Below are 24,489 nucleotides of genomic sequence, written 5' to 3' on the forward strand. Positions count from 1 at the left end.
GACTGGATAATTTCTACTGAACTATCTTCAATATCACTGCTCATTTTCTCTGCCATCACTGTTCTACTGAGCCCATCCAGTCAGTTTCTAGGTTTTGGTTATGGCATTTTTCAGTTCTAAGATTTCCATTTGATTCTTTTTTATGTCTCCTATTTCTTTGCTGAGACTTTCTATCATTCCATTTGTTTTAAGAACATTTGCCTTCACTTGTTGGTGCATTTTTATAATAGCTGCTTTAAAGTCTTTGTCGCATAATTTGAACACCTGCTTCACCTTAGCATTGATGTCTGGTCATTAGCTTTTCACACTGAGAGTTGAGGTTTTCCTAGTTCTTGACACATCAAGTAATTTTGGATGGTATTCTGTACATTTTGAATACTACGTTTTGGAATTCTGTGTCTTGTTTAAGTCCTATGGAGAATATTTATGTTTTTGTTTTAGCAGGCAATTGACTCAGTTGGGCTTGGGCCAAAAGTTCTGGTGAGGCTTCTCTGGGTTGTGGTTTCAATGTTTTTCAAAGCCATTGAGTTGGTATGCAAATGCGTGTGCCACCTTGTGGCCACTCTGAGACCGGGGCCATGGTCTGTTTAGTACTTCACTTATTAAAGCCTATGGTGTGCTGTTGAGGGTCAGATCCACACATGTGCAGCTTGAGAATGAGCCCCGGAATTTATAAGCAACTTCACAGGGTTGCTTCCCTGAGCTCCTCTCTTTCTACAGTCTCGATGATATTTGCCAGTTTCCTGGGGCTCTCGTTTTTGCTCTTCCAGCTGGAAAGCTAGGGCTTTACTTACCAGGTTCTGGTGTGCACTACCCATGACCGTGCCTGTATCCAGGGCAAGTGGGGTAGGACTGTGAGAGAAAGAAGAGTCCTCTGTGGGCAGCGGCTCCTTCTCCGCTCAGAGAGGAAGGTCCCCTGCCTCAGGGTTTTAGGCTCTTGCAGGGCCCATGCAATGCCCCTGTGGGGCTGTTTACGGGCTGGGATGGCAAAGAGCAGAGAAAAGATACTTAAAATGGATTTTCCCACTCTCTCTGAGAAGTGAGACCTCATGCCTACTCCTTGAGCCAGAACAAGATGGTTCCTCCTGGAACTTCCTTTGTTGGTATTGATGTCCCTCCTAGATTTCAGGCTGCTCTGAGCTCAGGCTGAGGAACAGCAGTGGAAGAAAAATGGTAAACTCACTGCCCCAAGCATTCTGCCAGAGTTTCAGCTGCATCCAGAGGACCGGGTAGCGTGCGGCACGCTCATGTCACCCCAGAACCAGAACACTGGCACTTTCATTTTGTAGTTTTATTCTTTTTAAAAATAAAGTTTGTTTTCATTACATTAATGTTTATGGTCATTTTCTATTTATGGGAAGTGATGCTAATGATTTAGGTGGAAATGTAAAATTTTATTACAAAATATATTCATTTTAATATATGAGTTGATCTTTTGAAAAATAGTAAGCAAGGCTACACCACACCCATCTGCCTGCTTGCTGTGCCCCAAACATGCCGTCTGCATGCCCACCTCTGAGTCAGGCTTTCATTGTTTCTTCTCTTTTACAACATCCTTCTCTCCATTCCCCTTGAAGGTCAGCTGCAGTGTCCCCTCCTGGAAGAAGTCTTCCGAAATGTAGCGGACAGCGGGCTGGAGCCCACGCATCTGGAGGTGGTAACCAGAGGAAGTGAGTGAAGAAAGGGTCCTCCAGGCAGCCAGGGTTACAGACAGGGACCAGGCGAGGGCTGGTTGGTTGGGAGAGGCAGAATGGGTGGCGGTAGGTGGCGGGAAGGGTGTTGTGAGGGCTCCCCAAGCCTCAGTTTTTCCCATGCACAACAGGGCTAAAGTACCCACCCGTGTGAGCGTAGACAGGCTGTGAGTGAATATGCCCAGCTCAGTGCTGGGACTTGGTCAGCACCATCGGCGACATGCCCGGCCCTTCCCTAAAGTCCTTCTCCTGGTCCATGAGGTCCCACCAATTGGGCTCCAAGCCCAGCTCTCCAATCTGATCCCTGATTCTCCCTTGCACACCCTGTGCTCATTCCTGCCTCAGAGCTCTGTGCTTGCTGTTCCCCCCACTGGGAACGCCCTTCCTCCAGGCTTCACCTGGCTGCCTCCCTCATCCCCCATCAGAGCAGAGGCTTTCTCTGACAGCTGCTCCACAGGGCACTCGCCGCCCAGCTGCTCTCCACCCTGGACCTTGTTTCATGTCCCCGTGGCATCTCCTGGAGTCTGCAGTTAGGCGTCTTGTTTACTTGTTGGTCTCCCTCCTCCCCATAGGACCTGTGAGATCGTCTGGCACAGCTCTGCCAATCCTGCTCACAGCTGCACCCCTAGCTCCTAGAAGAGTGTTCAGTCAACATTTGATGAATGAATGAAAGAATGAATGACAGTCACTGTGATGTGACTGGATGCAGCAGCAGACGCAGGGGGGTGGGGTGTGGAGAAAGTGCTCAGCGGTGCCTGGCTGGGATCCGAGGCTGACAGCGGTGACCGGGCCGCCCCACGGGCTGGCCAGCCAGGCGGCAGCAGTCAGGGAGGAGCGTGGCCTGTTTTGACAGGGAAGACAAGCGTCTTATTTACCATGGAGAATGAATATCAGACACTGTGTGAGAAACATATTTGCCACTGAGATGCATGAAGGGAGGCGCAGGGATGAAAGAGCTAAGTCTCCCTCAGCTGAGATTCTCTTAACTGCCCCACACCCCCAGCTAAGAGGGCAGCCCTGCCCGCCCCACCCCAGTCCAGCCGCCTCATCCCTGTTGGGCCCACCAGCCTCTTGTGACTGCCCCAGGTTCCTCTCCTGTCACACTTCTGACAGCCTCTGTGGCCCCAGCCCTCATCCCATCCCGCACGGGAGCCACCTGGACCTCCCCCTGGCCTGCTCACGGACCCCCCGCCTCCAGCTGCCTCTGAGCCCTCTCTATGCTACAGCCGAGGGACCGTTAGCAGCACGCCAGGTCCGGTCCACTCCTGCGCCCGTCCCCAACGTGCCGGCTGCTGTGGGATGTGTCCCCAGGCCGGGCTCTCTGCTCGCTTCTTTGGGCTCGCCTTCTCACCTTGGCCCTGGCGTGGGCATCTCCTCTTGTGGGTGGAGTCAGGATGGTCCCTTGGTGGCCCCTGCCCAGAGAGGGCCTGGAGGGAACGTGTTCTTTTACGCACTACCGAGCTGCTCCAAATTGGGGCCCTCGAATCCCAGAGAGCATGAGACAGTCTGGGTCAGAAGGCTGGGGCCCCAGTTCTAGGATGCAGGAACCACACTGGGAGACACAGGCCATTTCTACCATTCTAGGCAACCTGTGGCCCTTTCCTGGCCCAGGAGTGGGACCCCAACCCCTTAACTTCTTCAAGGAGGGACCACTCAGCACAGCACAAGGCAGAAAGACCCTTTGCAGCTTCTGAGCTGCAGAAGCCTTCCACAGTTCAGCCGCTAAAGCAAGGCCAGAATGAATCTGGAAAAAGGTGTGAGCTGCCAGGGGGTGGGGTGGGGGCTGCTCACCAGAGGAAGAGGCATCAGCAAGGACCGTGATCCTTCCTCGCCACGGCCCTGGGACCCAACGTCACCCCTTGGAGGACGGGAGATGGAGCTGACAAGGCACCCCATGAAACTCAGAGCCTGCCTTTTGCATCTAGGGCTTTGTTTTCGGCAACGCTGACCACACTGGGTTCATCTACCCCACTGTGCCTGCACCCACTGCCTGCATCCTGCTGAGGGTCAGCGTGGGCTGCCCATGCACCCTGCAGGGACGCTGCCCACACCATGCTGGAATCTGGGGCAAAAATAGCCAGTTCCGTCTCCAAGTGTCTGCATGAGTCACCCACACCTCCTGACAAACACGTCTCAGGCACTTTCAAGAATAGGAAACAGTTGATGAAAATAAATGTTTTGTTTTCTTCCTGCATTTCTGGGAGTCATTTCAAAGAGTGTTCGGGGGAGGCAAGCCTCTGGGGCCCGGGAACCTGCTCTGTGGGAAGGGCCTGACACTCTCTGCTCGTGGAACAGCCTCCTCACCTGTCTGAGCTCCAGTTTCCACATCTGAAAAGTGGGCTCATAACAGCCAGCCTGTCGGTTGGCTATTAGGACCTACTAGGGTTAGGAGTACGGTCAGTGCTCCTTCAGTGTAGTCCTGCCCACCCCACCCTGCCCATTGCACCTGAAAGTGGCCTGAGGAGGACAAGTGGGGCCACCTGCTCTGTGACAGACACTCAGGCCCCCAGCAGGCCCAAACAGCCGAGTGGGTACCCCAGCTTGCTGCCCCTCTTCCGCCCTCTGCCACTTGTGTTGCCTGAGCCTCTCACCAGGACCAGGGCCAGGGCCTGGCCAAGTGTGCCTGGGGCTGTGTTGGTCAGGGCCTACGGATCCTGAATGGCTAGGAAGTGGGGGCAGAAAGGCTCAGGGGTCCCCAGAGGTCAGGACGGAGTTGAGGCCGCATAGCGTCACTCCCTGAGGCCACTTCACTTTATGTCTGTTATGAATCTGGAAAATCTTAAAGGACAGAGGAATCATTTCATTTCTCCTGGTATTTGGGGGAACGAGTTAAAACCTGTGTAGTTTTTTGTTAATGGTGACCTATGACTGGGATCCACAGGTATGGGGGCCCAGACACATGGGGTGGTCCCAGACAGTGGGACGCTGAGTGACCCGGACAGCTGGCTATGGCGTCCCCAGTCCTCCCTCCCCACGGACGGCAGGGACTGCAGAATGGCTGCGAGCCCGAGTGGGGCCTGAGTGATACCGAGCAGGGCCACTGATCTGAAAATAACTCCCAGAGCAGAAGCTGCTTTTAAATACTTCTCATTCTTGCTAAAAGAGGAGGCTCTCACAGCTGAACTTCAACAAATTCGTCATCATCTTTTCTGGGAAGAAGAAGGGACGATGAAGTCATCAGTGTTATAATAAAACAAAGAAACACACTGTTTTCTCTGGCTCTGCTCAGAAACGTCCAGCAGACAGAGAAAAGGCCCTTGTCAGAAAGGCTGGGCAGACGTGTGCTTGTGCGTGTCTGCACCCCCGGTGGCTCCACTCGGAATTCCGGGTTCAGTCCTGTCCTGGGCTACAGCCTTTGGGACAGTGAGGCTGTCCTCCCTGGCCAATGCCCGGATGTTGTGTGCACAAACAGGGGACAGTGAGTCTGTTTTCCTGAAGACTTGCTGAGAAGCAGTGTTGTCGTTACCTGCATTTCATAGAAGGGGAAACTAAGCTCGGAGAGAGGGCCTGGGTTAGATCACTTAGCTGGAGCGTAGGGGGACAGGAGGCCCTTACTCACCCCTTCTAGAGACACAAACTGATATTGGGCTTTTATCGTCTTCTGAAAATGGGTTGGAGGTGGGCCCACAGCAGGGACTCATTCTGACGTGAAAGGGTCTCCACCCAGAGACCCCAGGCAGTGTGTGTGGGGAAAGGCCCAGGCGACTGACACCACAGGTCCCAAAGGCTGCCCCGCTGTCCAGGGCCAACCGCCTGAAAGACCGTCAAGGAGGTGACAGTGTTAGAACCCGAGTCCTGTGTAAAGAGGCCACTTGGCCACCGTTGCAGAGCTCAGCAAGCCCTTGCCTCTGAGGCTGGGAGCTCCCACCACCAGGAGGCCCTGGACATCTATCCCCACCCTCAGCATCGGGGAAGGCTGGCAGGTGCTGGAAGTGCTCCTAGAAAACGTGGGTGCCTGGCCTTACTCTAGCTCCTGGTCAGCCTTCCCAGATGCTCCACCCAGAGGAATCCTGGGTTTGGGGACCCACAGACCTGCCCCACCAAACACCCGGGAGCCCGCGGGGAAGTCCCTTCCCCCAGAGCTTCCTAATGAAGTAGAAAGAGTGCACGTCTCACACCAGGGGAGGGGAGGAAGGGGCAGCCGCTGCACCAGACAAACACAGTCCAAGCATGACTATCACACATGTCCTTGAAAGTGAACACATGAGCATTAAGAAAGCATAGCACAGAATGGCTTTCATCAACAAAACAAATAGTAACAAGTGTTGGAGAGGCTGTGGAGAAAAAGGAACCCTCATACACTGTTGGTGGGAATGCAGACTGGTGCAGCCGTTATGGAAGGCAGTGTGGAGGTTCCTCAAGAAATTACGAATAGAATTACCATATGACCCAGCAATCGCTCTCCTGGGTATCTACCCCAAAAATATAAAAGCATTTCTCTATAGAGACACGTGTACGCCAATGTTCATTGCAGCTTTGTTTACGGTGGCCAAGGCATGGAAACAACCAAAATGTCCTTCGATAGATGAATGGATAAAGAAGTTGTGGTACATATACACAATGGAATACTATTCGGCGTTAAGGAAAGATGATATAGGAGCATTTGTGACAACATGGATGGATCTCGAGAGAATAATGCTAAGTGAAATAAGTCAGACAGAAAAAGCAGAGAACCCTATGATTTCACTGATATGTGGTATATAAACCAAAAAGAACAAGACAAACAAATGAGAAACAAAAAACTCATAGACACAGACAATAATTTAGTGGTTACCAGAGGGTAAGGGGGTGGGGGGTGGGTGATGAGGGTAAAGGGGATCAAATATATGGTGATGGAAGGAGAACTGACTCTGGGTAGTGAACACACAATGGGATTTATAGAAGATGTAATACAGAATTGTACACCTGAAATCTATGTAAATTTACTAACAATTGTCACCCCAATAAATTTAATTAAAAAAAAAAAAGAAAGCATAGCAGTGCCCTGGAGAAAAGGGGGTAGCCAGCATTCCCTCCCGGATAAACCAGCCCTTCTAGCTGGGCAGTGGGGATGGCAGAAGCAGTAGAAGCTGTCATGACAGCAGGAGCCCAGAGTCACGGCTGGCTGCACCACAGGCTGGCTGGGCTCGGCCATCACCTAGACCCACTTACTTGATCCCTGACATCCATCACGTGGTTACGCCCGTCCTGTTCCACATGAGGCAACTGTGGTTGAGTGACTCACCCCTGCAGCACAGGGGGCTGGGAGAGCCAGGGCACTGTGCGGTGTGGGACCCAGAACCAGTTCACCCTACCTCTCCCATGCTGGGCCCTGGGCCATGTGTGTCAGCTTGAGGACACCCACTGGGAGAAGCCTTTGCAGCACTGGGTACACATGCATGCCAGGTACCAGCAGGGTGACTTGGGTGGGGCACACCTGTCCTGGGCAGCACCCCAGGCCACTCCTGTCCTGGGAAGCACCCGTGGGCACACCTGTCCTGGGCAGCCCACTTGGGCACACCTGTGCTGGGTACCCCCTGGGCACACCTGTCCCAGGCAGCCCTTGCCCTGAGAAGCCCCCTGGGTCCCTCCAAGAGCCTGGCCTCAAGCTCAGGACCTACAGGACACAAAATCCTTTATTTTAGCGTTTTTGAACAAGGCACTTCAGGGTCTCTTGCAGGATATTTTCAGGCCTGATTACTCTCTGTGCAGCTATTCACTTGTCATGTGACTCATATCAATCCACATTTTAAAATTAGCATTGTCCTTACCAATAATACCCATGAACTCACGGGCCTAATGTGCTGGCCACATGCTTCTTAGAATCCATTAAAATACACACATCAACATAGAACAATGACTGAAGAGTGAACACGTGTGTTCTTGCATGCAGCCCTCAGCCAGCCTCAAGAGGCAGCATTGCTCTCCTCCCCCACCCCCAGTATAGACGGCTGCTGTGTGGAGTGGACTTCAGTACCTCCTGCCTTGGGATCTCTTAGGTGAACCAAGCTGCTTCCTTGACATGGCCAAGACCCCAGGAAGCTACGTCCCTGTCCCTGTGCCTTGGCTGGCCCCACTCTCAAGTGGCAGGTGGCCCTTGAGGCAGAGTCCATGCAGGCCACAAGTGCCCCCCCAGCCCTCCCTTTCCTGCAGGCTCTGGCAGACGGAGGGCCCAGAGGGCAGTGGGTGACACAGCCATTTAGTGCCTCTTTAATCTCCCAAAGGCTCAGCCTGAGCGCTGTCAATCCTGTCATCAGGACACTTCTAGGCTCTGCACAGGTCCCAGGTGTCAACTGTCACACTCCCGGCCCTGCCAGGGTATGGCAGGGAGACTCACTGCTGGTGCACACGGCCTGTTGTGTGGGTGACGGGCGCCTGGCTTTCTGGGGCTAACACTTTTCTTTCAAAAGATTCGGCCACACTGATGCTATGAAAACACCACTGCTCTGGCGATAGTAGCTGTCTCCTCCTGCCCCAACTTGGTCAGCTGGTCCTCCTGGAGGAGGGGGCTACCACAGGAGGGGCTTCCAGCAATGGCCACTTTGCCAGCACGTGGGCGACCAGGGTGTGGGGGTGAGACCCTCAAGTAAGAAGTAGGGGTTGGGCGAGGGGCAGCGGGGAGGCGGGCCTAGGGGCTGCAGAAGGACTGTGGCTACTTCCACAAACCCCTTGGGAGGGGTGTCTGGGCCATCCGCATACCAGGCCCCTGGCTCAGCAGCCCCATCCTTTCCTGCTCTCGGCTGCCTCCATACTTATGCTCTGCTCATCCAGCAGCGCCCCCAGGAAGCAGGCTACTCACGGGCTCCAATGTAGCTCCCTCACAGCTTCAGCAGCCCCATGTGGGCCCTCACACGCAGCACATGTGGACGGAGTGAGCCAGGCTGTTGTGACAGCGGGACCCAGGGTGGCTTCCTGTTGTGGCCCAAGGTCACAGGCCTCTGTGGCTTCTCCTTCCCCAGCAGCTGTTCCCGTCCTTATGGCAACAGAATCCATTTTCTCCTCCCTCTCTTGCCTGTGGTAGGAAGGCATGTGGCCCTAGTGGCCCTTCGGGGCAGGAACTGCCTAGGCCTACCTAGGTTTAGGATGGGCATGCGAGCCAGCTCAGGCCTCTCAGTGCAGCCCATTCCCCAGACTTGGGGGTACGTTCATGGGTAGGCGTGTCACGTGGGTGGGCCACCAGACTCAATTCCTGGGATATTTATTTACATGGTCGAGGCACAGACTGTCTTTCTACTCAGGTCATGGAAAGTCTAGGTAAGTGTGAAGCTCTTCTGAAAGGAGCCCACATGGAGAAAGCAGAGCCAAGAGGCAGAGACTGAGACCATGTCAAGATCTAGGCATGCCTGAAGTCCACCTGGGCTTTTTATTCTTAGATGCTTAAGTCTGATTGAATTGAGTGTCTGCATGTGCCACAGAAAGAACTCGAACACCCCAGGCTCGAGAGATGGGCATGTTACGCCATCACCAGCAGGCAGGAGCTACGCTGAACCGGCTGTGGGCTGTGGGAAGAGCACTGGCGTTCCATGCAGGCTGACCAGAGGGTGGATATGGGCTTGGTCCTTGGCAGTGAGACTCTGGGAAGCTCACTTTCCTCTCGTATTCTCATCTGTAAAATGGGCCTAGTGACCCCAGCTCCCAGGTGACATGTGGAGGTGATATCTGGTCTGAAACTCCATGAAAGGAAGGACATCCTGGGGCTGGGAGTAGGGTGTGTGTCGGGGGACAGCAAGAGCCAAGACCAGGAGATAGAAGCAAGTCAAGAGGAGCAAGGCTGCTGTGGTTGGAGCCGGATGATGAGGACACTCTCTGTGGGGCATGGGAGAGAGAGGAGGCAGAACCTGGGCCGAGGGCAACATGGGATGTCCCTGGAAGATCTCTGACTTCTGGGAGAAGGATGGGTGGAGGGAGAGTCATGGGTGAGGGACGAGCTGGAGTCAGGGGGGTGGAGAGAAGCGGCCATAGTCTGGGCAGATTGGGAAGATGACACCCACAGGCCATGCTGATGTTTGGATAGAAGGGGCATCGCTGATGGAAAGGGCAGTCAGCTCCTTGGATTTGCATGACCACCTGGGTGACTTGACCAAGATGAGGAAAACTGCAGGGAGAAGAGGTGGGAAGGTGGTGGGGAGGCGGGAGCAGTAGAAGGAAGCTGGGGAGGGGACCTGGAAAGCCCAGATTGGGGCAGTGCTGGAGGGAAGGGCTGATTAGTGGGCCAAAGGCACAGAGAGGGGAGGAGGAGCATGAGGCACAGGGCATGTCCCGGGGCTCTGAGGACCCTCCCCAGGGGATGGCGTGCAGGCAGACGCCAGTCTGGACCAACTCCTTTGACCTGAGCAATCACTCCAAGGACCCTCCCCAGGGAGCGTGCAGCCATCCATAGCACCTGTGGAGGGAAGAGGCTCCCATGCTGAGCCCAGGAGGGGCCCCCAGCAACAGGTGCTGGTGCAGCAAAGTATGGCCCCACTTTTTCAATGGCTCTGCATGCAGCCTTCAGAGGGGCACAAGAGATTCTGAGCAGAATGCCTGCCAGCTATGGAGTGAGGAAAGCCAGTTATTATTCAGGCTGCTCTTAGTACCAACAGATCTTAGCAAAAAACAAACAAACAAACAAACAAACACCTCCATGCACCCAGAGAAAAAGTCTGGGTACATTCAGTGACAAGACAGATTACCTCATCGTTTAATGAACTGGTGAATGGTTTTAGTCTCTCCTCTACCCTGTTCTTCATTTCTGACTTTTTTTTCCTTCAGTGAGTGTGTATTACTTTTACAGGTAAGCACGTTGGTTTTCATTTGGGGAAAAAAGAAAGGAAAGACAAGGAGAACACAGACAGGAGATGGAGGTGGAGTGTGGCGCCGCTGGTGAGGTGGGCACGCAGGGTTGCGGGCAGGCGCCAGGTGGAGGCAGCCACTGGAGCTGCACCGTCTGCCGCTCTGGGGAAGCAGCCAATTCCAGTAAAAGGCACGGACACAGCCTCCTGTATCTCCAGCCATTATTAGTCTGTGGAGGTAGTAACATGTACAAGCATGCGGGGCGCATTGGACTTTGACAAAGAGCAGGGATGGGCGACTCCAAATCATTTGTCAAAGCAAAGGCTGGTGTACAGGGTGGTCTGGCTGCTGCCTCAGACACATAACAGCTGCAAGGCTGCCTCTTCTCTAAAGCAACTGCCACCATCACTGCTCTTTGAGATGAGCTTCAAGACTGAAAGCAGTCAGAAGACAAACTGCGATTTCGGGGTTTCAGACTGGCATGTGCACATAACTGCAATTTGCAGAGTCCTTTCACAGAAGTCACTGCTCCTGAATCCTAGGTCCCTGCCTATAGACTCAGGGAGCTGGGCCCCTGCCCCAGGCTGACCACAGGTGAGGACAGCCCAGGTTTGGCACCTGCCCAAGGGGTGAGGTCCCTTGCACAAGCAGGGCCCCTGGGGCCCTCCGCCTCTCTTTCTGCCTTAGTTAGTGCTGCTTGTTTGTTTCGTTTGTTTGTTTAACTTCTTACTGGAGTATAACAAACATCCTGAAATGCACACACATTTAAAGTGTGCAGCTAGGTGAGTCCTCCCAAAGCAAATACGCCTGTACAGGCTCCATTCACTAACCCTTAATTTCCACTGGAAAGAAAAATGGAGAGGGATCACCATGTAGGAAACCACCACTATTGAAACAAAGCCTGAGATGGCAGCACCCAGAAGGGAACATGCACCAAATGCAGGAGAGAGAGGATGAAGAGGCGCCCACGAGGTCGCGGTGGGTTGCACACCGGCGGCTGCTCTGGCCCTCCTGTCTGTCACTGGGGGTCAGAAGGCGGCTGCCCGGGGATGTACCAGGCCTGCTCAGCCTCAGTACCCCACTGATCTACACGAGGGAATCACTAACATGGTAACTACATGGGTAAAAAGAAAGAATTGTTTCTTTCTATTTAAATGTCTTTAAAACATAATCAGCTGTTCAAAGCAAAAATAATGTAGTGTGGGTGTGTGAACATGTGGGAAAAATATATGATAACAATAGCATTGTTATGGGTTGGATTTGGTCCCTCCAAAAAGATATGTTGAATATGATACCCCCAGAATCTCAGAATATGGCATTACTTGGAAACAGGGTCACTGCCAATGTCATCAGTTAAGATGAGGTCATGCTAGAGTTGGGTGGGCCCCTAATCCAATATGACTGGCACCTTTATAAGAAGATGGCCATTTGAAGACATAGACACACAGGCAGAATACTATGTGACCATGAAGGTAGAGATCTGAGCTGCAAGCCCAGGGACATCAAAGATTTCTGGCAAACTACCAGAAGCTGGGATGAGGCAGAGAAGGATTTCCCTGGTGGTTTCAGAGGAAGCATGGCCCTGCGAACACTTTGCTTTGGGACTTCCACTCTGTGAGAGAATGCATGTCTGTTGTTATAAGCCATCCCAGTTCGGGGTACTTTGTTTTGCAGCCCTAGGAAACTGATATAAGCAGAGAGAATGAGAGGGAGAAGGAAGCACCTGGCAGAAGGTCCTCACATAGTACATGAAGTGCATGGCAGCTCTTGAAGATAGGCTGTGCTAAGTGAAGGATGTTGTGGTGGGAGGAATTCTAAGATGGACCCCCTGATTCCCAACCCTTGGTGTACATGCCTTCTGTAATCCCTGTTCCCTGAGGGAGGATGGGAGCCACGCAGGTGAGGGATGTCACTTGTATTAGATTATGTTATAGGCGAAGGAGAGTTTTGCTAATTTAATTAAGGCCATAATTGACTTCACGTGAATCAAGATTATCCTGCATGAGCCTGACTTAAGCAGGTGTGCTCTTTAAAGGAAGGTCTAGAGGTCAGAGACTGGCATCAGAGACTCTCCGGATATTCTTGAAGAAGTAAGCCCCTATGAGTTCTGCCATCATCTACATGAGCTTGGAAGGGGACCCTAAGCCTCAGATGAAACAGTAGCCTCAGCCTTGTGAGACTCTGAGGAGAGGACCTAAACTGTCCCTGGAACCTGACTCATGGAAAGTTTGAAAAAATAAATGTGTGTTGTCTTATGCTGCCAAGATTGTTTTTTTTTTCAATTAATTAATTTATTTTTTTATTTAAATTTATTTATTGGGGTGACAATTGTTAATGAAATTACATAATTTCAGGTGTACAATTCTGTATTACATCATCTATAAATCCCATTGTGTGTTCACCACCCAGAGTCAGTTCTCCTTCCATCACCATATATTTGATCCCCTTTACCCTCATCTCCCTCCCCCCACTCCCTTACCCTCTGGTAACCACTGAACTATTGTCTGTGTCTATGAGTTTTTGTTTCTCATTTGTTTGTCTTGTTTTTGGTTTATATACCACATATCAGTGAAATCACATGGTTCTCTGCTCTTTCTGACTTATTTCGTTTAGCATTATACTCTCAAGATCCATCCATGTTGTCACAAATGTTCCTATATCATCTTTTCTTACTGCTCAATAGTATTCCATTGGGTATATATACCACAACTTCTTTATCCATTCATCTATCGAAGGACATTTTGGTTGTTTCCATGTCTTGGCCACCGTAAACAAAGCTGCAATGAACCTTGGAGCACACGTGTCTTTATGTATTAATGATTTCAAATTCTTTGGGTAGATACCCAGGAGAGGGATTGCTGGGTCATATGGTAATTCTATTCGTAATTTTTGGAGGAACCTCCACACTGCCTTCCATAACGGCTGCACCAGTCTGCATTCCCACCAACAGTGTATGAAGGTTCCTTTTTCTCCACAGCCTCTCCAATACTTGTTACTATTTGTCTTGTTGATGATAGCCATTCTGACTGGGGTGAGGTGATATCTCATTGTGGTTTTTATTTGCATTTCTCTGATGATTAGTGATGTTGAGCGTTTTTTTATATCTCTATTTGCCATTTGTATGTCCTCTTTGGAGAAATGTCTCTTCAGGTCCTCTGCCCATTTTTCAATTGGGTTGTTTGTTTTTTTGTTGTTGAGTTTCATGAGTTCCTTATATATTTTGGATATTAGCCCCTTATTGGAGGCACTATTTGCAAAAATCTTCTCCCATTCAGTCGGTTGCCTCTTTATTTTGTCAATGGTTTCTTTTGTTGTGCAGAAGCTTTTAAGTTTCATATAGTCCCATTCGTTTATTTTAGCTTTTACTTCCATTGCCTTTGGAGTCAAATTCATAAAACGCTCTTTGAACCCAAGGTCCATAAGTTTAGTACCTATGTTTTCTTCTATGCAGTTTATTGTGTCAGGCCTTGTGCTTAAGTCTTTGATCCATTTTGAATTAATTTTGGTACATGGTGACAGATAGCAGTCCAGTTTCATTCTTTTGCACGTGTCTTTCCAATTCTGACAGCACCATTTATTGAAGAGGCTGTCTTTCCTCCATTGTATGTTTTTAGTTTCTTTGTCAAAAATTATCTGACCTTATTTATGGGGTTTTATTTTTGGGTTCTCAATTCTATTCCATTGGTCTATGTGTCTGTTTTTCTGCCAATACCATGCTGTTTCGATTATTGTAGCACTGTAGTACCAGCTAAAGTCAGGGAGTGCGATACCTCCAGTATTGTTCTTTTTCCTTAAGATTGCTTTGGTTATTCGGGGTCTTTTGTGGTTCCAAACAAATCTGATGATTTTTTGTTCTATTTCTTTAAAAAATGCCATTGGGATTTTGATGGGGATTGCATTAAATCTGTATATTTCTTTGGGTAATATGGTCATTTTAACTATGTTGATTCTTCCAATCCATGAGCACGGAATGTCTTTCCATTTCTTTGTGTCTTCTTCAATTTCTTTCAAAAATGTCTTATAGTTTTCAGCATATAGGTCCTTCACATCCTTGGTTAAGTTTATTCCTAGGTATTTTATTCTTTTTGCTGTAATTGTAAAACGAATTGTTTTTTGTATTTCTTTTTCTGAGATTTCATTGTTGGTATATAGGAATGCAATGGACTTTTGTACATTGCTTTTGTAGCCAGCAACTTTACTGTATTCGTTGATTGTTTCTAATAGCTTTTTGGTGGAGTCTTTAGGGTTTTCTATATATAGCATCATGTCATCTACAAAGAGTGACAATTTAACTTCTTCATTCCCAATTTGGATGCCTTTTATTTCTTTCTCTTGCCTGATTGTTCTGGCAAGGACTTCCAACACTATGTTGAAAAGCAGATGTGACAGGGGACAGCCCTGTCCTGTTCCTGATTGGGGGCATAAATATTGATGACTGTTATGTCTTCTTGTTGTATAGTCCCCTTTACCATTATGAAATGTCCATCTCTGTCTCTTGTTATCTTTTTCACCCTGAAGTCTGTTTCATCTGATATCATTATGGCTACACCTGATTTTCTCTGGGTACCATTTGCTTGGAGTGTCAATTTCCACCCTTTCACTTTGAGTCTATGCTTGTCCTTGTAGCTGAGATGTGTCTCTTGGAGAAAGCAGATGGTTGGGTTTAGTTTTTTGATCCAATCTGCTACTCTGTGCCTTTTTATTGATGAGTTCAGTCCATTTACATTTAGGGTGATTATTGATACGTGAGGATTTCCTGTCATTCTATCTTTAGTTTTCTGGTAAGGCTGTGTCTCCATCGTTTTTTTGCCTTTTTGTTGTTGTCTATTATTTCTGTGTGATGGTATTCTATGATGTTTCCCTCTGTTTCTTCTTTTATTACAGTATATATTTCAGTTCTGAATTATTTTTGAGTGGTTACCCTTAAGTTTATGTAAAAGAAAGTTTGATATGTAGAGTATTCCATTTTCTTCAACACGCTTACTTTTTCCATTCCCATATTCTGGTTCAGGCCTTTCCTCTCCCTCTTTTTATTTTGCCACAAATTGTCCTTGTTGATGGTGGTTGAATAGCCTCCTTTAGTATTTCTTGTAGTGCAGGTGGTGTATTAGAAAATTCCCTCAGCTTCTGTATGTCTGGAAAGGTCTTTATTCTCCTTCATAGCTAAAGGATATATTTGCTGGATATATTATTTTTGGCTCATAATTTCTCTCTTTCAATAGTTTGAATATTTGGTTCCACTCCCTCCTGGCTTGTAGAGTTTCTGCTGAAAAATCTGATGATAATCTAATGGGCTTTCCTTTGCAGGTTACCATCTTCTTTTCCCTGGTTGCCTTGAGGATTCTTTCTTTGTTGTTGATTTTAGACAGCTTCAATACAATGTGCCTTGGAGAAGGCCTGTTGGGATTGAGGTAATTAGGTGTTCTATTTGCTTCGTGGATTTGAGGATCCAGTTCTGTCCACAAGTTTGGGAAGTTCTCATCAAAAATTTGTTTGAATATATTCTCTGTTCCCTTCTCTCTTTCTTCTCCTTCTGGTATGTCCGTTATTCTTATATTGCTCTTTCTGATAGAGTCAGAAAGTTCTTGTAGAGTTCTTTCATTTCTTTTAAGTCTCAAGTCTCTTTCTTCTTCCGTCTGTGTAATTTCCAGGTTTCTATCTTCGATGTCACTGATTCTTTCCTCCATCTGGTCCACTCTACTATCTAAACTGGTTATTTCATTCTTAATTTCTTCTATTGAGTTCTTAATCTCTAGAAATTCCATTTGGTTCTTTTTAAAAATTTCAATCTCTTTCATAAAATGCTCATGTTGTTCTTTGATTGCGTTTCTGAGTTCATTAAACTGCCTTTCTGTGTTTTCTTGCATCTCGTTGAGTTTTTTTGAGAGCTGCAATCTTAAATTCTCTGTCATTTAAGTCACATATTTCCATATCTGTAAGTTCCTTTTCTGGAGACTTTTCACTTTCTTTCTGAGATGTCTTGATGCCTTGGTTATTCATGGCAATTACTGATTTATTATTTCTCTTCCTAGACATCTACAGGAGTGGCTTCTGCCACAGGTTGATAGGAAGAGGTTTTTTTTGTTTTCCAGTACTTGTTGGTAGAATGTTTTATTTTTCTCCGTCTGCATCCTTTCTTTCCCTCTGTCACACAGTAGTGCTATGTTTTCTCTGCACTATCCAGCTTCTCACCCAATGGGGGGATTCTCTGAGAGACGGGCTTCTCCTCTGTTAACAGTTCGCCTGAGTCATAGGGCACCACATCCCTGTGGGTGTGCGGAGAGCTTTTGAAGTTCCAAAGCTCTTTCTGCACCAGATTCAGAGCCCATTTGTTTCAGCAGTTCTGTTTACTCCTGCAGGGATCTGCCCAGATAGGTGGGGCCGGGGGCGGGGTGAGTTGTGAGAGGTGGCCCAGAGCAATGGCTGCGACCACCACAGCCGGTCCTGCCTCCACAGCTTCCCCCCCACGACTGGAACCATGGTTGCACATCTGTGTCTGCGGTCCACAGTTCTCAGAACAGCAAACATTCTGTTCTTTTGATCTGACACTGCCAGTGTTCCGCCTCTAGCACCGGGCAGGTGGGGGCGGGGCAAGCCCCTGGAGGGCAGGGAGGGGGCGGCCAGTCCCAGTGCCCAAGGCTTCCGTTCTCTGCTTGGCAGCGAGGGCTGAAACCACTGTTTTCAGCCTTCCTCCCTCAGTCCCCTCCCTTCTTCCTCCCCACCCACCCGCGCCACTCTCCCACCTCTAGGTGAACTCAGCAGTGGGCCTCCTCGCCCCTCCTGTCCTGTCGGCTGTGCAGGGAGTCCTCCGTGGAGCCACTGTTGTTGGACCAGTTGCAAACTCCAGGGGAGCTCCACAGAGGTTCACCTCATGCCGCCATTTTGATGATGTCTCCCGCCAAGATTGTTTTAATGTTTTAAGCAGCAACCAAAAAGTAATACAATATATATTATGACACCCAAATCAAGCACTAAAGTAACATAACAAGAGATATAGCTAATAAGTCAACAAAGGGGATAAAATGGGACCAAAAAAAATAGAATTAATCCAAAAGAAATCAGAAAAATAAGATAAAAGGACCAAAGAGCATGTGAAACAAATAAAAAGTAAGTAGCAGGATGGTTGATTTAAATCCAATAATACCAATAATGACATTAAATGTAAATAGTCTAAAAAAATCCAGTTATAAGGCAGAGATTTTCAGATTGGATAAGAAAGCAAGAACCACAGAGATGCTGTCTATAAGAATCCCTCTTTAAATACGAAGACACAAGTAGATTAACAGGAAAAGGAAGAGAAAGGAAAGAAAGCTGGCATGTCTACATTATTAATCAGACGGAATAGATTTCAGAACAAAGAATAGTCCATAGATAAAGAGGGCCATTTCATCATGACAAAGGGGTCAATTTATCAAGAGGACTTGACCATCCTAAACAGGTACTCACCTAATTACTGAGCTTCAAAATATATGAAGCAAACATTGATAGAACTGTAAGAAGCAAATTGACAACTCATGGTTGAGATTTTAACACATGCTTGTGTCCTATAATAGACAGAACAAGTAGACAGAAAATCAGGAAGAATATCGAAATTTGAGAAACGTTACCAAGCAAATTAACCTGATTGATGCTTCTATAAACCTTCACACAACAACAGCAAAGCATACATTCATTTGAAATGTATAGTTAACAAGATAGGCTATATTCTGGGCCATAAAACAAGTCTCAGTAAATTTAAAAGGATTCAAGTCATAGAAAGTATGTTCTTTGACTACAAAGGAATTAGATATCATTAACAAAGATATGTGGAAAATCCCCAAATTTGGAAACTAAATAACACATTGCTAACTAATTTATGGGTGAAAGAAAAAATAACAGAGAAATTAAAAATTTTCTGAATAAAAAAACACACAACATGTCAAAATATACAGGATGCAGTTAAAGTGGTAATTAGAGGAAATTTTATAGCAGTAAATGCCTATTTTAGAAGAAAAGAGAGATGTCAAATCATTACTCACATCAATGACTTCCGCTTCTATCTTAAGAAACTAGAAAAAGGGCAAACGAAACCTAAATTAATAATAAGAAAGCAAATGATAATATTCAGAGCAGAAATCAATGAGGTACACAACAGAAAACAATGAAACTAAAAGCTGGTTCTCTGAGAAGATAAAAAATTGAATAACCTTCTAGTCAGATTAATCAGGAAAAAAGAAGATAATACACAAATTAACAATATCACAAACTAGAGAGGTGACATTACTACAAGTTCTAAAGATATATAAAGATAAATATATCAAAAGATAAGAAAATATCAGGGACAACTTATGCCAATCAATTGACAATTCAAATGTTATGGAAAAATTTCTTGAAAGATATGAACTATCAAATTTCATGAAAAAAGAAATAGATACCTTACTGAATAGCCCTAAATCTATCAAGAAATTGAAATTGTAGTAAAAACCTTCCCATCAGGAATGAGACAAGGATGCCTGCTTTCACTGCTGCTATTTAACATTGTATTCCAATTGTAGATAGAATAGTCAAGAAAAAGAAATAAAAGTCATCAAATTAAAAGCCAATAGTAAAACTATCTCTATTCACAGTGACATGATCATAAAATCCCAAAGAATACACACACACACACACACACACACACAAACCTACTAGAGCTAATAAACAAATTCAGCAAAGTTTCAGAGTACAAGATCAACACACAAAAATCATTTGTTCTATACACTAGCATTAACATTCTGAAAAAGAAATTAAGAAAACAATACCATTTACAATAGCATCCAAAAGGAGACAATATCTAGGAATAAATTTAACCAAGGTGAAAGTCTTGTACACTGAAACTATAAACTATGATTAAAAAGAAATGAAAGCAAATCTAAATAAATGGAAAGACATCCATATTCATGGATGAGAAGACTTAATATTGTAAAGATGGCAATACTACTCAAAGTGACCTACAGATTCAAGGCAGTTTCTACCAAAATTCTAATGGCCTTTTTTGCAAAAATACTAAAATTCATATGGAATTGCAAAGGGCCCTGAATAACTAAAACAACTTTGAAAAAGAAGAACGAAGTTGGAGGACTCACATGTCCTGATTTCAACACTTAGTACAAAGCCACAATAATCAAAAGAGTGTGGTACTGGCATATAGAATCACCAGTCCAGAAATAAACTCATCTATTGCCAGTTGATTTTTTTAAAGGGTGCCAAGATCATTCAGTGGGAAAAAAAACCAAAACAAAAACAGTCTCTTCAACAAATGGTGCTAGGACAACTGGATACCCTCAAACAAAAGAACGAAGGTGGACCCTTACCTCACACCACATACAAAAATTAACTCAAAATGGATAGCAACCTATATATAAGAGCTAAAGCTATAACATTCTCAGAAGAAAACATAGGAGGAAGTTTCATGACATTGGATTTGGCAATGGGTTCCTAGATAAGATACCAAAAGTGTAAGCAACATAAGAAAAAAAATAGATAAATTGAACTTTACCAAAATTTAAAAACTCATTTGTATCAAAGGACATTATAATGAATGTGAAAAGACAAACTACAGAATGAGAGAAAATATTTTCAAATCATGTATCTGATATAGGTCTAGTATCTTGAATATAAAAAGAACTACAACTCAACAACAATAAAAGACAACCCAATTTTTAAAAACGGGCCTAGGACTTGAATACACATTTCTCCAAAAAAGATCTACAAATAGCCAAAAAGCACACAAAAAGATGCTCAGCATCATTAGGAAAATGTAAATCAAATGACAATGAGAAAGACACCACTTCACATCTAGGGTGACTACAATCAACAAAATGGAAATAAGTGTTGATGAGGATGTGGAGAAACTGGAACCCTTGTTCATTGCTAGTGGGAATGTAAAATGGTGCAGCCTCTGTGGAAAACAGTTTGGCGGGTCCTCAATAAATTACTCATGGAATGATTATATGACCCAGCATTTCCACTTCCACTTGTATACCCCAGAGAACTGAAAACAGGTACTCAAACACATATCTGTACACACATATTCATAGCAGCATTATTGACAATAGCCAAAAGGTGGAAACAACCTAAATGTTTATCAACAGATGAATGAATAAATAATTGTGGTATATACATACAATGGAATATTATTCAGCCATAAAAAGGAATGAAATGCTGGTACATGCCACAACACTGATAAATCTCAAGAACATTAAGTGAAAGAAGCCAGACATGAAAGGTCACATCTATATGAAACATCCCCAGAGCTGAAGTTACCAACTATAACCACAGATTGGTGGTTGCTAGAGGTTGGGGGGAGGGGGTAGTGGGGAGCAACTACTTAATGAGTACGGAGTTTTATATTGGGTTGATGAAAATGTTTTGGGACTAGAGGTGATGGTTAGTAATTACTGGTTAGTAATTACTAGGTTAGTAACCTTAGTAATTTGCCATATTAACAGACTAAAAAAGATAATCTCATAAATGCCAAAAAGCATTTATCAGTAATCCAAAATTCATTACTGATAAAAACTCTCAGCCAACTAGAAACAGAAAGGAAGTTCCCCAACCTGATAAAGGGCATCTATGAGAAACCATAGTTGATGAAAAACTGAATGTTTTCCCCTAAGATCAGGAAAAGGGAAGGTTGTCCACTCTCATTGCTTGTATTCAAGACTGTACTGGAGGTTCTAGCTAGTGCAATAAGGCAAGATAAACAAATAAAAGAAATCCAGGGGTGGCTGGTTAGCTCAGTTGGTTGGAGCATGGTGCTAATAACACCAACATTGCCAGTTTGATCCCTGCATGGGTCACTGTGAACTGCTCCCTCCTTAAAAAAAAAAAGAAAGAAAGAAAGGAAGAAAAAGAAAAGAAATCCAGGTTTAAAAGGAAGAAATAAAACTGCCTTTATTTGCAAATGATGTGATCATCTATGTTGAAAATTCTACAAAATCTGTAATAAGAGCACTGTAACTAGTTAGTGGGTCAGGCAAGATTGCAGGATACAAGATCGGTATACAAATGTCAATTGCATTTCTATATACTGGTAACAAAATAATGGAAATTAAAATTTAAAAATACTATTTACAATATATAAAAAACCAAAATACTTAAGGTTAAATTCGAGATAAATGTGCAACAGGTCTGCATGTGGTAGGACGGAGGCCCGGGCTCTGAGGCCACCCACTTTGTCCACATCATGGCGGTTTCCTTCTTCAAGGCCAGGAGGAAAATCTCTCTCCGGCTTCAAATCTATCTGACTTCAGAAAGGACCTAGTCTTTCCTTCAGGGTTTGCCTGATTTGGTCAGGCCCACCCAGAAAAATCAGTTTTCATGAACTCAAAGTCAATTGACCAGTGACCTTAATTACATCTGCAAAACCCCTTCTGCCATATAATGTAACCTAATAATCTAAAAATCTTGTCATATTCAGAGGTCCCTATCATACTCAAAGGAGGGGGATTATTCAGCGTATGTCCACAGGCAGCAGGGGGGATCTCAGGGAACACCTTAAAATGCTACCTTCCACATAAACAACTGTGTATGTCCACACAATGGGAATCCTGCTCGGCAATGAGAGGAAGAAGCTATTGATATACATAACATAGATATATGAGGTGTGATCAAACAATATGATGAATGCTTAAATAAAATAAAAAATTTATTACAGTAAAAGGCACATTGTCATTAATCCCCCTCAAAATACCCTCCCTCACTTCGAACACACTTATCCCATCGTTCTTACCACTTTCTGAAGCAGTTCTGGAAGTCCTCTTTTGTGAGTGTCTTTAGTTGCACTGTCGTGGCTGCCTCGATGCTCTGAATTATTTTGACTTTGGGGAAGAGCCAGGAGTCACACGGTGCCAGATCCGGTGAATAAAGTGGATGAGGACACACTGTAATGTTTTTATTTGACAGAATTGCCATATACCAGAAGCGATGTGTGACACGGAGAGTTGTCATGATGCAGGATGATTTACAACACATTTTAAAACACACCTTCCTTCTCTCAACGGTAGCTCACACCTGACTGACTGCATCAAACAAGTTGAAACTTGACGCACACTGTTACTACGGTTTAACGCACCGCTTCCTGTGTTGAAGATCCCTGCCTTTCACTGGATGGCACTCGGCAGCAGCATTCACCGTATTTTGTGATCACAACGGAAAGGCTCCGTATCACCCATCGCTTCTGGTATAGCAATTTCTGTCAAATAAAAACATTACGGCGTGTCCTCATCCACCTTGTTCACCAGATCTGGCACCCTGCAACTTCTGGCTCTTCCCCAAAGTCAAAACGATTCAGGACATGCAGGCAGCCATGACAGTGCAGCTAAAGACACTCACGAAAGAGGACTTCCAGAACTGCTTCAGAAAGTGGCAAGAACGATGGGATAAGTGTGTTCAAAGCGAGGGGGAGTATTTTGAGAGGGATTAATGATAATGTGTCTTTTACCGTAATGAATTTTTTTTAAAACATTTACCGTATGTTTTGTTCACACCTTGTACTTTAAAATAATTATGCTGAGTGAAAGTGCTAGATGGATATATTTATTATTTCAATTGTGGTGATAGTTTCACAAGTATTTACATATGTCCTGAGTGTTTACTGCATGTTAATTATACAGTTATTTAAACAACGAATTTTATAAAACCTAATATTTAATAGTTATTGAACAAATATTTGTTTTTCAACTTTTCAACTGTAATTTTTATGAAATTTAAATACAGATAAATTATTTATGATGAAAATTTAACATAGCCCAAAATGCACATTTGATTTTGAAGATAGTGTGAAAAAGGAATATAAAATATATCATTAATAACTTTTATATTGATTATAGGTTAGAATGATACTGTTGTGGGTGTATTAAACAAATAAAATAAAATATATTATTCATCTTAATTTCACCTTTTTAAATTTGGCTACAAGAAAACTTCAAATTACAGGAACCCATGATATTTCTACTAGCTCGAATTAGCCAGCTAGGGGACATGTGAGGGACAGACAAACAAGTTCAATGACCCTAGAAGGAGACAAACAGCCAAATCCAGAACATGGCACACTCTACAGGGCAAATGTCCCCATTTCTCTAACAAATGAATGGAATGAAGATCCCCTAAAATAATTACATATAAATATAAATATATATATATGAAGGACTATCATATAGAATAAAAGACTTAAGCGTTATAAAAATCAAATGCAATGATGCAACATGTAGAACTTGCTTAGATCCTATTTGAACAAATCAACTGTAAAGAAATATTTTTGATGCATCGGGGCATCTGATTGGTTATGGACTGGCTGTTAGATGACATTGGGAAATTATTAATTTCACTAGGTGTGTCAGTGGCATGGAGCTCATGCCAATCTGATCCCTATCAGTTCAGAGCTGCATGTCAGAGTCACGACAGGTGAAATGATGGCCGGTCTTGGATTTGCTTTAAGAACCTAACAGGGTGGGAATACAGATAAAGGAAGACGGGCTGTGAGTTGATAGCCGTGGAGCTGGGAGATGGTGGTTCATCTACACCCTGTTCTTTACATGTTTATGTTTTTGAAATTTTCCATAAGGAAAAGTTTAAGGGGGAAAAAAGGGAAAGTGTGACTTTCTCCCCAGAAGTACCACCTGGTCTGGTGCCATACAACCTTGGGCTGCCCTCCCTGCTTTTCAAGTGCAGGATCACAGGGCTGTCCCCCGACCCCCTATCTGAGCCAGGGACAAAGATTGCAGATCAGGAAGGGACATGGGGTTTCCTCATTAAAGTGAGTGGCAACAGTGCCGATCATGCTTATTACAGGCAGGGTGCACCTGTCAAAGACTCTGCTCATGACGCTGGTTACGGCACAATAACTTAATTTGTTCCTTCTTACACTGGCTGTTTGCAAAATAGAAGGACATTTTCCCCGACAACATTTCAGAACTGCAACATGAGACACTTAAAGTCCCTTTCATCATCCAAAGTGCTAATACAATTTGGCTGCGTTCATGCAGAAACATCTGTTTCAAACCGCAGGCCACTGCAATTCATGTCC

The 24,489-nt window shown here is 45.4% G+C and overlaps 1 protein-coding gene across 5 annotated transcripts in view; it reads right to left on the reverse strand.

The window, feature by feature from the left end:
- The window catches only part of RASGEF1C (RasGEF domain family member 1C), a 100,947-nt gene that overhangs the window by 67,643 nt on the left and 8,815 nt on the right, over nt 1–24,489 (reverse strand). For 4 of the 5 annotated variants that reach the window (XM_081035587.1, XM_081035585.1, XM_081035582.1 and 1 more), the window contains exon 2: nt 1,514–1,648. The exons of the other annotated variant lie outside the window; for it this stretch is intronic. The gene's annotated coding sequence lies outside the window, so the exon portion shown is untranslated. The remainder of the gene's footprint in view (nt 1–1,513; nt 1,649–24,489) is intronic. 5 annotated transcript variants of the gene reach the window in all.

This window comes from Rhinolophus hipposideros (genome assembly GCF_964194185.1).
Source record: "Rhinolophus hipposideros genome assembly, chromosome: 23".
In the NCBI taxonomy this organism is placed as follows: domain Eukaryota; kingdom Metazoa; phylum Chordata; class Mammalia; order Chiroptera; family Rhinolophidae; genus Rhinolophus; species Rhinolophus hipposideros.